At 44.4% G+C, this 12608-nt stretch overlaps 1 protein-coding gene across 2 annotated transcripts in view; it reads left to right on the plus strand.

Moving 5' to 3' along the window:
• The window catches only part of IRAG2 (inositol 1,4,5-triphosphate receptor associated 2), an 871311-nt gene that overhangs the window by 296284 nt on the left and 562419 nt on the right, over positions 1-12608 (plus strand). The gene's annotated exons all lie outside the window — the stretch shown is intronic.

A 12608-nucleotide genomic window follows, 5' to 3' on the forward strand; every position in this document is an offset into this window, starting at 1 on the left:
TCGTCAATATTTAAGGGCATACATATTTTACGAGCTTTACCTTCAACCACTGAGTGTAATTTCACGAATGATCCTGCTCCAGTTTACATCATAATATTTTGTTTTATGCTTAAATTGTCCTGTGGAAGGCATGCACTTACCATTCGAATAAACCCTTTAGAGGGTTGTCTGCACCGAGAGGAGATGCCCTAGTTGAAAGTTGATGGACTCGAGGTGCAGCTGAATGAAAAGGGGCTCTATAGCCTGCCTCGAGCCACAGTGTTCTCCAGACCTGGGCTGTACCTGAAACATGATTCCATCACAAGAATTGCAAGGATGTGATAGATAAGACTGTGCCTGCTAGTGAGCTTCAACTGGCCCTCACCCTGCCCCTGTGCTGGACGGGAATGGTTCTTGGAATGGTTGCTAAAACCATGTTTTCACTTTGTGGGGCATCTCCGTTCCCCACTTTGATGTCTGAGAGGAATCCTACAAACCCCTCTCCATAGAAGCCCTGTGGCCAGTTCTAACCATTCTTCCACAGTTCTGGAGTCATCAATGTTGCCACTTGAGGTGTCACCTGGACTGCCAGCTAAAACTCCCTGTTTTCCAGAGGGTGGGGTGGGGGGTTGTTACATTGTCCAGTGGGTTCTACAGTATTCTTGATTCCTGTGTGCTCCAAACACTGGGCATTCTTGATTCAGGCCAACCAGTTTCGAGATACAGACCCCAGACGTTTTACCATCGCCCGTCAGGCTGAACGTGGTGCTAACCCATTTCCCCAGTTACAGGTGAATACTGAGCAGTGACTATGGCCCATTTGTTAGCCAACTAGCATCCTGTAAGAACCTTGGAGTCACTGACAACAGGGAGTGAACCATCTCTGAAATACAACACTCGGTCCTTCCTACCACTGAGACTGCCATTCAGCTCTCATGTGTCAGAGCATCCCATTTTGCTGGTTAGTTGGATGGAGATTTGAGGATAGTGTTCTAGGTTACCAAATTAGGGTCTCTAATCCGATTTGTTTTTTTGTTATCCCCTTTCCAGTTGGGGGAATTATGAGAACATATCAGGCAACTTAACACACATTTGTGTTTATTAACGATCAGTATCTTTTGTACAGAAAAACAGCAAGGAGTGAATAAACTGAACATAACATAATGTATTGGGGTGGCTACCTTTAGCGATGTATTTGAAGGTGTATGGCACATCAGTTAAAAGGATGAGGTTGTGGAAGGGAAGATGCAGAGCCGAGAGCTCAGCTTAGGAGAGGGTTGGCAGTGGTGCAGGGCTGTGGGAGAGACCATCGGGTATTTTATTGTTCATATTGGAGAAAGTATTTTTTCAGGAAGGACTTCAACATGTAGTGTGAAGTAGTTGCTCAGTTGGGAATGAATTCCAGTATGCTGGGAAGAGAAAGTTAAAGGACCTGACTCCAGGCATTGCTCCATATAGCATGCGTGATTGATGCGGCGTTTGGTTATGGTTGGTATGTTCTCGTATAGCTAAAAGTTATGTGAGTTGGAGATGTACTTTCATTTTTTTTGTTACTGTCTACATGAACCACTGTAAAAAAAAAATATTAAAAAAAATGCATCACAGCACTCAGGTTGCTTCAAGGATGTTTCTAAAAGGCACCACAGCACATTCTTCTTAAGCTACGGCAATTTGGAAACAATTTTGCGTTACTGCTTGTACCATTTATAAGCTCCAGTCTTTGAATTGGATACTAGTTCCAGCACTTTCTAATGTTTTTATACAGTGCTTCATACCCCATTTCTGACATTTCTAAACACGGTGAGTAATAGGCATAACTATAACCCGTTTGCTGGTGCTCAACCCACTGACCTTGAAAAGGTGGAAGACAAAGTTAGGGTTGGAAAGTGGATTATTGGGAAGGGCAAATAAGTACCTACACTTAGCAATAGGCCACGAAACCCCCACTAGGTTCAGTTAGGTCTCAATAAGTTAACCCCAGCTCAACCCTTGGTAGCTTCAAAACAAGCAACAAGGCTTAATTTAGGAGACAGTGTGTAAATCATTCAAGTATCACAAAACAGTAATTAAATAAAACACAGGAAGCAGTTTAAAACTCCAAAACCAATGTAGGAAATATTTTTATCTTAAAATCCTTCGCTGCCAGGCCTTTTCCCCCTCAGGTGCCAAGAGTTTTTTTGACTGTTTGGTGCAGTTTGGGCTTAGGCCCTCATAACTTTTTGTCCACATAAGCTACCCACGCCAAATTTGCGTCCTTTTTTTTCCAACATCCTAGGGATTCTGGAGGTACCCAGACTTTGTGGGTTCCACTGAAGGAGACCAAGAAACTAGCCAAAATACAGCTAAAATTTCATTTAAAAAAAAAGGGAAAAAAGGACTGCAGAAGAAGGCTTGTGTTTTTTTTCCCCTGAAAATGGCATCAACAAATGGTTTGCGGTGCTAAAATCACTATCTTGCCAGCTTTCAGGAACAGGCAGACTTGAATCAGAAAACCCAATTTTTTAACACAATTTTGGCATTTTACTTGGACATACCCCATTTGTACTATTTTTTGTTCTGCTTTCAGTCTCCTTCCAGTTAGTGACAGAAATGAGTGTGAAACCAATGCTGGATCCCGGAAAGCTAAACATTTCTGAAAAGTAGACAAAATTCTGAATTCAGCAAGGGGTAATTTGTGTAGATCCTATAAGGGTTTCCTACAGAAAATAACAGCTGAATAATAAAACCCAGCCATTTTTCTCCACATTTTACTCTGTAACTTTGTCTTGCGATGTCAGATTTTTTTAAAAGCAATATACAATTACGTCTGCTGGGCTCTTTTGTTTGCGGGAATAAATAGGGCTTGTAGGTTTATCAAGAGCCCTAGGTACCCAGAACCAATAAATGAGCTGCACCTTTCAATGGGTTTTCATTCTATAACTGGTATACAGCAATTCATTTGCTGAAATATAAAGAGTGAAAAATAGGAATCAAGAAAACCTTTGTATTTACAAAATGGGCACAAGACAAGGTGTTGAGAAGCAGTGGTTATTTGCACATCTCTGAATTCCAGGGTGCCCATACTAGCATGTGAATTACAGGGCATTTTTCAAATAGAGGTCTTTTTTACACACTGTCTTACATTTGGAAGGAAAAATTGCAGAGAAAGACAAGGGGCAATAACACTTGTTTTGCTATTCTGTGTTCCCCCAAGTCTCCCAATAAAAATGGTACCTCACTTGCGTGGGTAGGCCTAATGCTCGCGAAAGGAAACGAAACATGGACACATCACATTTTTACATTGAAATCTGACGTGTTTTTTGCAAAGTGCCTAGCTGTAGGCTTTGGCCTCTAGCTCAGCCGGCATCTAGGGAAACCTGCACATTTTTTAAAACTAGACACATAGGGGAATCCAAGATGGGGTGACTTGTGGGGCTCTCACCAGGTTCTGTTACCCAGAATCCTTTGCAAACCTCAAAATGTGGCCAAGAAAAAAGTTTTCCCTCTCATTTTGGTGATAGAAAGTTCTGGAATCCGAGAGGAGCCACAAATTTCCTTCCACCCAGCGTTCCTTCAAGTCTTCCAATAAAAATGATACCTAACTTGTGTAGGTAGGCCTAGCGCCTGTGACAGGAAATGCCCCAAAACACTATCTGGACACATCAAAATGATCAAATACAAAACTACCTTTTGTTGGGAGCACCTGCGTTTTTAGTCCTGGGCTCAGCAGCCATCTAGGGAAACCTACCAAACCCAGACATTTCTGAAAACTAGGCACCCGAGGGAGTCCAGGAAGGTGTGACTTGCATGGATCCCGCAATGTTTCCTTACCCAGAATCTTCCGCAAACCTCAAATTTAGCTAAAAGAAAATGCAATTTTCCCACATTTCTGTGTGGGATCACTGCATCAGAACAAATTTCCTACCATTCAACATTCCCCCTCAGTCTCCTGGTAAAAATGATACCTCACTTGTGTAGGTGGGCCCAAGTGCCCGTGACAGGGAAGAGACAAAAACATGTCGAAATTGAGGGGGAACCAAAGTGGGTCCGAAAGGGCAGTTTGGAAAAAAAACATTTTTAAGCTGACAAGTGCAGCAGAATCTTTATCGGTATAGATGAGACAATGCTGGGTGGTAGGGATTTTGTGGATTCCTGCAGATTCCGGAAGGTTGGGAAAATGTGTGATCGGGCAGCAGAAATGCTTGCAGAGACATGAAAGGAAAGGACATCTCTTTCCTTTCCTTTCATGCCTCTGCCGGCCCCCTCCTCCCGAGCGGAAGAGAAATGCTGAGCATGCTTCCAGCGCGATGGAAGGTGACCTCTGAGGTCAGCATGCAATCGCGTGCTTACGTCATCAGACGTCACTGTGGGGGTTGGGAGTGGAAGGGGATAGCTATTTTTCACCTCTAGCAAATAGGGAGTCTCTTCTTGAACCAGTTGAAGCCAGTCAAAGCCCTTCTTGTGGTGAAGCCCAAGTGTGCAGCTGGTGCAGTCCTTCAGAGTGCAGGGTCCAGGTGCCGGTAAGGGGTCCAGCAGGGCAGCCCTTCTTCTGTTGTTCTTCCTTGTAGGAATCTGATATCTGGGTGCAGCTCTGCCATATTTATCCTTGCTCCTGTGTTAAAAGGCAGGGGCCTGACTGTCCAATCACAGGTAAGCCACTTCCCCCTTGCTTCTTGGGAAGCGTGGCAAAAATCAATCCAAGGGAGCAACATTCTTCAAAGATCCAACATGGCTTAAATAGATTTTTGGAGTTTGAAGCTGGCCGAGCCTATCCACTGGTCTGGCTACAAATCCTAAACACACCCCTCTCCTGCCCTCTCATAATGTAATCAAGACGGCACCTAATTGTCTGGGGTTACAGGAAATGGGGGAGGTCCTGAGCTGCTCCAATTGTCATTCCCTGCCTTTGAAGACCAGTTTGGCTGCCATCCTGTTTCACCATCTGCTGAGGCAGTACTCCTCCCCCAGACACATCCTTTGTGTTCAGCCCAGGCCACTACACACCTCACCAAGGCGGCCTGGCCAGGCTGCCAGAGACTGGCCAATCAGAGAAAGGCACTACAGAGCTGAAGTTGGCAACTTTCAGGTAGAGTTTTAAAACTCTTTACCTGAACTAGTTATATTAAATCCAACAATTAAAAGTTGTGGAATTCATTATGACAATTAATTTGATACCAAACTCAAGGTATCCGACTGTTAGACCTGACAGCTTTAGGGTGGTCACCCCCAACATTTCGCCTGGCTCCCTCCATTTTTTGACACTGTTTTTGCTGATTTTAGGACTCTGTGCACTTTACCACTGCTAACCAGTGCTAAAGTGCATATGTTCTCTCCCTTAAAACATGGTGACATTGGCTCATACCCAATTGCATATTTAATTTATTTGTAAGTCCCTAGTAAAGTGCACTGCATGTGCCCAGGGCCTGTAATTTAAATACAACTAGTGAGCCTGCAGCACTGATTGTGCCACCCACATAAGTTGCCCCTTAACCATGTCTCAGGCCTCCCATTGCAAGGCCTGTGTGTGCAGTATCACTGACACTTCGACTTGGCATTTAAAAGCACTTGCCAAGCCTGAAACTCCCCTTTTTCTACATGTCACCCCTAAGGTGGGCCCTGGATAACCCACAGCGCATGGTGCTATGTAGGTAAAAGGCAGCACATATACCTATGTGTTTTATATGTCCTGGTAGTGGAAAACTTCTACATTAATTTTCCACTGCTGTGAGGCCTGCTCTTTTTATAGGCTAACATTAGGGCTACCCTCATATACTGTTTGAGTGGTAGGTTCTGGTCAGAAAGGGGTAGACAGGTCATATTTAGTATTGCCAGAATGGTAATCCAAAACCCTGTTGACTGGTGAGGTTGGATTTTATATTATTATTTTAGAAATGCCACTTGAGCATTTCTCTGCACTTAAAATCCTTCTGTGCCTTACACACTGTCTCCAATCCATGTCTGGGCTGGTTGTCAGCTCCCTTGTGCATTTCACTCAGACAATCACAAACAGAGGATGCTCAGTCACACCTGCACACATCTGCATACTGAATGCGTCTTCCTGGGCTGGAAGGGTGGACACTTACATTTGAAAGGACATTGGCCTGCCCTCACACAATGGACTGCCAAACCACCTGCTGGGACCCTGGCAGACAGGGTTGTACTTAAAAGGGGACCTTGTGCACTTAAAAACCACTCTTTGAAGTTTCCTCAACTTCAAAGGCACATTTGGGTATATAAACTGGGTCCCTGACTCCACCAACTCAGACATTTTTTGGGAAAGACATTATGCCCCAGAACCTGCCAAGAGAAGCTGCCTGCCCAAAGGACTCACCTGGACTGTTTTGCTGTGAAGGACTGCTGCCTTGCTGTTGCCCTGCTGGCCTCTGGCTCTGCTGAAAAGTGCTCCTCAAGGGCTTGGATTGAGCTTGCCTCCTGTTCCTGAAGTCTCAGGGCCAAAAAGACTTCATCTCTGCAAAGAAACTCCTTGTGCTGCGAAAATAGACGCACAGCCTTCCGGAAACGACGCACAAACTGCCCAGCGATGAGCAAATCACCACATTGCCGAGCGAAGGACTCAGCCCGGCTCCCCCAGTGGAGATCGACACAGCACCAGCGTTGCGACTGGAACTTTGACGCACAGCCCACAGGATCGACACATCGCCGAGCTGGAACAATACAGCCTGACTTCCTGTATGAGGAATCGACGCAGCACCTGCCATTCAACAGAAACTCTGACGCTTCGCCCACCAGATCAACGCAGCACCTGTGACTTAGTCCAGCACGGCCAGGATTTCCACGCATCATCCCTGGGCATCAAAAGACCCTGCATTGCACAGAGGATTCAAGCCTGTGCGCCGGAATTCAACGCAAAGGCCTTGACACGTGGAAAAGAAACGATGCATCATCTGTGTGCGCCCGGAAATCCGACGCACACCCTTCGTTTTCCACGCATCTCCTCTTGTGCAGTCTCAGTGCATTTAATTTAGATGCATATCAGGTACTTTGTGCTTGCGAGACAATTGTTGCCTTTAAGAACTTAAGACTCTTATTATTATTACCAAAGTGATATTTCAACTTGTGATTATCAAATCTTGATCTTTTTGACCGTTATTCATTCAGATAAATATCTCCTATTTTTCTAAAAGTGTGTGGGGTATTTCTGTGGTGTTTTCACTGTTATTGCATGATTTATTGCACAAATACTTTACACATTGCCTTCTAAGTTAAACCTGACTGCTCAGTGCCAAGCTACCAGAGGGTGGGACCAGATTAATTTGGATTGTTTGTGACTTACCCAGACTAGGATTCTGGTCCCTACTTGAACAAGAGTGTATACCTCTGCCAACTAGAGACCCCAGTTCTAACACTGACACTTAAGGGGACTTTATTAATAAAAAATAAACTCCCCCCTTTTTAGCCTATGGAGGCCGTTCACTACAGTGAGGGAAAAACAAATTTGGCTATTTTACCTCAACAGGGCTTATAAAACAATTGTTATAAGGTCCCTGCTTATAGTTACATGGCATCCAACCCTAGGGGCACATAGGGCACACCTTAGGGGTGACTTATATGTACAAGTAAGGTAGCTTAAGACTTTGGAAGTGCTTTTAATTCCAAAGTCCAATTTGCATATAACTTTAGTTTAAAAGCAGCCAGCAAGGTAGGCCTGCCTTTAAAATGACACTGGGCACCTCAGCAGTGCACCTACGGGTGCACCACATATGGTGTGTTTCCTAATCCTACGGGCCCTACCAATTACTAGGGACTTATAGGTACGTTGATACTGACAATTATAATTAGTCTAATTTGCATATCCACTTTACACAGAGCACTGGCCCTTCGACTGGTATGCAGTACCCAGGGCACAGCCAAGAGTCAGTAACCACCAGAATCTGTCCAAAAAGGTTTGGGGTGACCAGGGCAAAAAGGAGGACTTTCCTACAGTTAGTCTGTAAACTGACAAACTTGTCTGTAGTTGTCATGTGTATTCATGAGGCTACTGTAGTAGCAGTGTGGCAAGAGTGAGACGACAAAATCGGACACATTTAGAGAACGTGAGAATGAAAAAGGTGCAGTAGAGGCCAAATAACAATGTACTTAAAGGCTACAGTATAATTCCCCAAAGGTGCAGAAAAAAATTAAAATATTAAACTCCAACAAAAATAATCCACATAAACTTTAAATAATGGAAATAACTAAAGCAGTATTCAGTGTACTAAAATGGTGGGAGTTAGGTTGGATCAGTAACTGAGCTGGTCTGTTTCCGAAGCACGTAAATGCAGTGCCTCTAAGGCAAATGTTCTTGCCAAACCTAATTCTATAAAGATGCTGTTCCCATTGGTTTACCAAATCAAATCCAGGCCTATTTGCTTTGGCAAAGCCTTTTTAATTTACCGAAACCCAAAGTACATCTCATGTGCATGCCCCATCGCACTTTCTCTTTGACACACACAAACACGCTCACCCATCCAAAAGCACTTGTATTTCTTCAAGCTCAGGCTTTTGCAAAACATTTAGTCAGCCAGTAAGTACTGTCCCTGAGTTTTAACAAAATCAGGGTCTAGAACTATGTCCCTTAAGCAGCACTGACACCACAGCCCTCACTCAGCAAAGTTAATAACAACCCCCTTTTATTAAAAGATAACTTTACTGCAAAAAAAAAAGAGCTCACACCTACAAAAGGCCAGACCTATTTTATAGTTTTGCCAATGTTTCCTCAAGGTTTGCAACTACTGCATTTCCAGAAACCAATTTGTGTTTTCCAGCCTCCTCATGGATGTCATTTAGGGGCTGCCAGGGGTCGCAACTGGGTCCCCTGGCTTGCTCCTTATGTCCCCTGGCACAACATTTGGGACCCCTGGCCTCAGAGGTGGCAAACTCAGTGTCCCACACCCAAGGGCAGCCCCACTTGCCTTGTTTTTTTGCAATTCTTTATTACACTGAGAGTAAATATTTTTTTTTTTATTCGCTAGTAGTATAATAAAGAATGAATTACAATTTGCTGAAATATGACCATCCGTGGTGGCGGCTGAGGTAAGTAAAAATTGATTTTTAAATGTGTTGTGTGCATGCCTGCGGGTAAGAGTGTATTTATGTATGAACGAGTGTTTTTATGTGTAAATGTATATGAGTAAGCGTGGGTGTGTGTGAAAGTAAAGGTTAAATTATCATCTCATCTCAAGTACGCCTGGCAATTTGGCAAATTGACGTTAATGGCCCTCCTCAATGTGTTTTTGGGTGTTTTGAAAATGACTATGCACCAAGTTGACCTTTAAACTTTTTGCTACCATGTAGTCGTTGGGGCGTTCTCAATAGTTCCTGAAAGTGTTACTGTGGGACTTGACCCTTTTTGGAGAGTCATCCCCAAACATTTTGCCTTCACCCACTTGTTTTCTGAACCTGTTGTTGTTAGGTTTTAGGACTCTGCACATCTTACCACTGCTAGCCAGTGCCTAGTAAAGTGGTACTACAGATGCCCAGTTTCTGTAAATTAAATGCTACTTGTGGTCATGCAGGACTGATTGTACCGCCCACTTAAGCAGCCCTTTAAACATGTCTCAGGCTTGACATTGCTCTGTGGGTATATGTGTGTGTGTCTGTCTGTGTCTAAACTATCCTTGTTAATACACGTCACAACTAGTGTAGGCCCTAAACAGCCCATAGGGTTGGGCACCACAAATTCAGGGCAGTCCTTCTCCTTTGGTTCTTCCTTGTTAGAATCTGATGGGGATCTGAGGTGTGGGTCTGCCAGTTTTATACTTGCTCCCGGGTGAAAAACAGGGGGGTCCTGATTCTCCAATCAGGTGCAGGGTCCTTCCCCCTGTAATGACCACTTCCTGGGAAGTGTGGCAAAAATCAGTCCCAGGAGGCAACATTCTTCAAAAATCCATCATGGCTGAATCTGATTTTTGGAGATTACATCTGGCTGAGCCCACCCACTGGTGTGGCAAAAAATCATAAACACATCCCTCTCCTGCCCTCTCCTAATCTAATCAAGGGGGCACCTAGTTGTCTGGGGTTGCAGGATGTAGGAGTGTTGCTGGGATGTTCCAAATGTCCTGCTCTGCCTTTGAAGACCAGTTTGGCAGCCCTACCCCTTCCTGCCTCACCATCTGCTGAGGGGAAATTCCCTCCGACAGGCACATCTCTTTGTGTGAAGCCAGGCCACTTCACACCTCACCAAGGCAGCCTAGCTAGGCTGCCAGAGGCTGGCCAATCAGGGGACAGCAGCAAAAAACAATGCACGGCTGAAATTGGTAAGTTTTCAGGTAAAGTTTAAAAGTCTTTACCTGAACAAGTTATATTAAATCCCACAACTAGAAGTTGTGGGATTTATTATAACAATTGATTTGATACCAAACTCTTAGTATCCATCATTTAAGGGGACTTCACAAATTAAAATAAATTCTCCCCATTCTAGCCCATGAAGGCCATTTACTACAATGAGGGAAAACAGATTTGGCTGTTTTTACCTCACCAGGGCTTATAAAACTATTTTATAAGGTCCCTGCTAATAGTTACATGGCACCCAGTCCTAGGGGCACATAGGGCACACCTTAGGGGTGACTTATGTAAAAATAAGGTAGTTTAAGACTTTGGAACTATTTTTAATTCCAAAGTCGAATTTGCATATAACTTTAATTTAAGAGCAGCCAGCAAGGCAGGTCTGCCTTTAAAATTGCACTGGGCACCTCAGCAGTGCACTACCTATGCTGTGGTCCCTAAACCTACATGCCCTACCATATACTAGGGACTTATAGGTAGGTCGACTTAGCCAATTATAATTAGCCTAATTTGCATATTGATTTTACACAGAGCACAGGCCCTGGGACTGGTTAGCAGTACCCAGGGCACCATCAGAGTCAGGAAAACACCAGCAAAAAGTGGAAAATGGAGGCAAAAAGTTAGGGGGCCTCTTCAATCAGCCCTGTTTTCTCGCATTGAGCATATCTAATCTCTCAACACATTTCTTAGTAGTTTCACCAGTATTCTGTCGTTCCTGACAAAAAATATCTATTGTAACTGACATTAGGCATTGGATTGAACTTGAGAGTTAATGTTTCTTTGATTTGACGGTACGTAATTTCTTCAGTTTGCTGCAGTTTCTCTATTACCTCTTTTACTCCTTCACCAGCAAGATCTTTTAGGTATTTGGCAATATTTGTTGTCTTTCTTTCAGTGCATCCATAAAATCATCAATCCTTTCTATTCAAGCAGTCCATCTATCACCATTTGTTTGCTTGTTGATGGTATCAAAGGGAGGAGATGGTTTCAAGAAGGCATTGTTGTGCTACTTTGTGCTCTTTCCACAGCCAATGAAAAAGTTCACTATTCAGACCACCACTCATGGCCTTTCAGTCAGTCCGATGTGATTCACCAGCCTCATAAGCACAACCCTCGTGCTTTGCCTCTTTCATAGCCTTACTAACAAGTTTCTAGCCAGCAATGCGTGAACTTCTCAATGAGATTTGTGTTAACTCTGACAGCTTTACCCTGGCTGCAGTGGGGCTTTGATTCCACATGTGTCAAACATTGTTCTTCACTTCTACTGAGGCATGTGTGGCACACACAAGCAGTTTGCTGGACCACGTCAAACTCCGGGAGAGCACTGTCAATCTTCGGGTTACATATCCCCGCCCCCCATCTCGTCACCAGTTGTAGTGTCCTCCCCAGCCTGCGTACTCAAGTGACTACGGCACACACAGAGCTTGGCTTTACACTTCTTTATTGCTCAGTGTGTAAGTGAGAACTCAACATTCTAACATGAAATGTATTCACAACATCCCATCGCTTGTCACTACTCTACGGAGTCCATCAAGAACCATAAGGGCCAGTCGTCGCAAACTCACAAGACACTACAGAAGATATGTCTGGCAGGACACTAGACTCCTCCCAAGACATTACAGAAGACATGTGTTGGCAGGATAGGCCACTTTGAGTTAATGAGCGGGACGAGCTGTCACCTGCCACACTTGCACATCACGAAGGCCATGTCCTGCCACTCTCACAAAGGGTTTAACACTAGCCTAATGTGGCCCCAGACATATTGTGCTGGATCCAGACCAGGATGAAGGGAATGCCTGTCCCCTCTGGAGGGGTAGAGCAGAGATCTAGAAGCTTCCCCATGTCAAAGTAGGCACCAGATCTAAGTATTGGACCCTTCAAACCAATTCTTCACTACAGTTCTGGTCCAGTGAAAGGATCTGCCAGGAAGGACTGCTGTGCTGCTGAAAGGACTTCTACTCTGCTGGACTGCTGCCCTGAAAGGACAGCTGCCTTCTGTGCTAAACTGCTGCCCTCTTGCTTGGGTGAGAAGGACTGGACCTGTACCTGAACCCAGGACCACCAGAGTGACTCCAAGGCTTAGTCTCTTGTAATAAGCACCTTGACTCTGCAGCTCGCATAGTCTGCATGACACATCCTCTACATGGGACCCTACAACGCTTCGCAACTAGGATGTAAGGCACTTATGTTCTGTGTGCCTAACTGGGTCCCTTTAGTCGGCCTGCACTCCATTGTGACTTTGTTCCTGTCCGGCACGACCAGATATTCACAGTTAGCGCTTTGTGCTTTTTGGCTCTATTTTCACTGACATTTGTAAACGTGTTTCTCTCCGACTGACTGGAATTTTGTTGGGGTTTCTTTGTTTT

The sequence above is a fragment of the Pleurodeles waltl genome, chromosome 4_1, assembly GCF_031143425.1.
Source record: "Pleurodeles waltl isolate 20211129_DDA chromosome 4_1, aPleWal1.hap1.20221129, whole genome shotgun sequence".
NCBI classification, from domain to species: Eukaryota; Metazoa; Chordata; class Amphibia; order Caudata; family Salamandridae; genus Pleurodeles; species Pleurodeles waltl.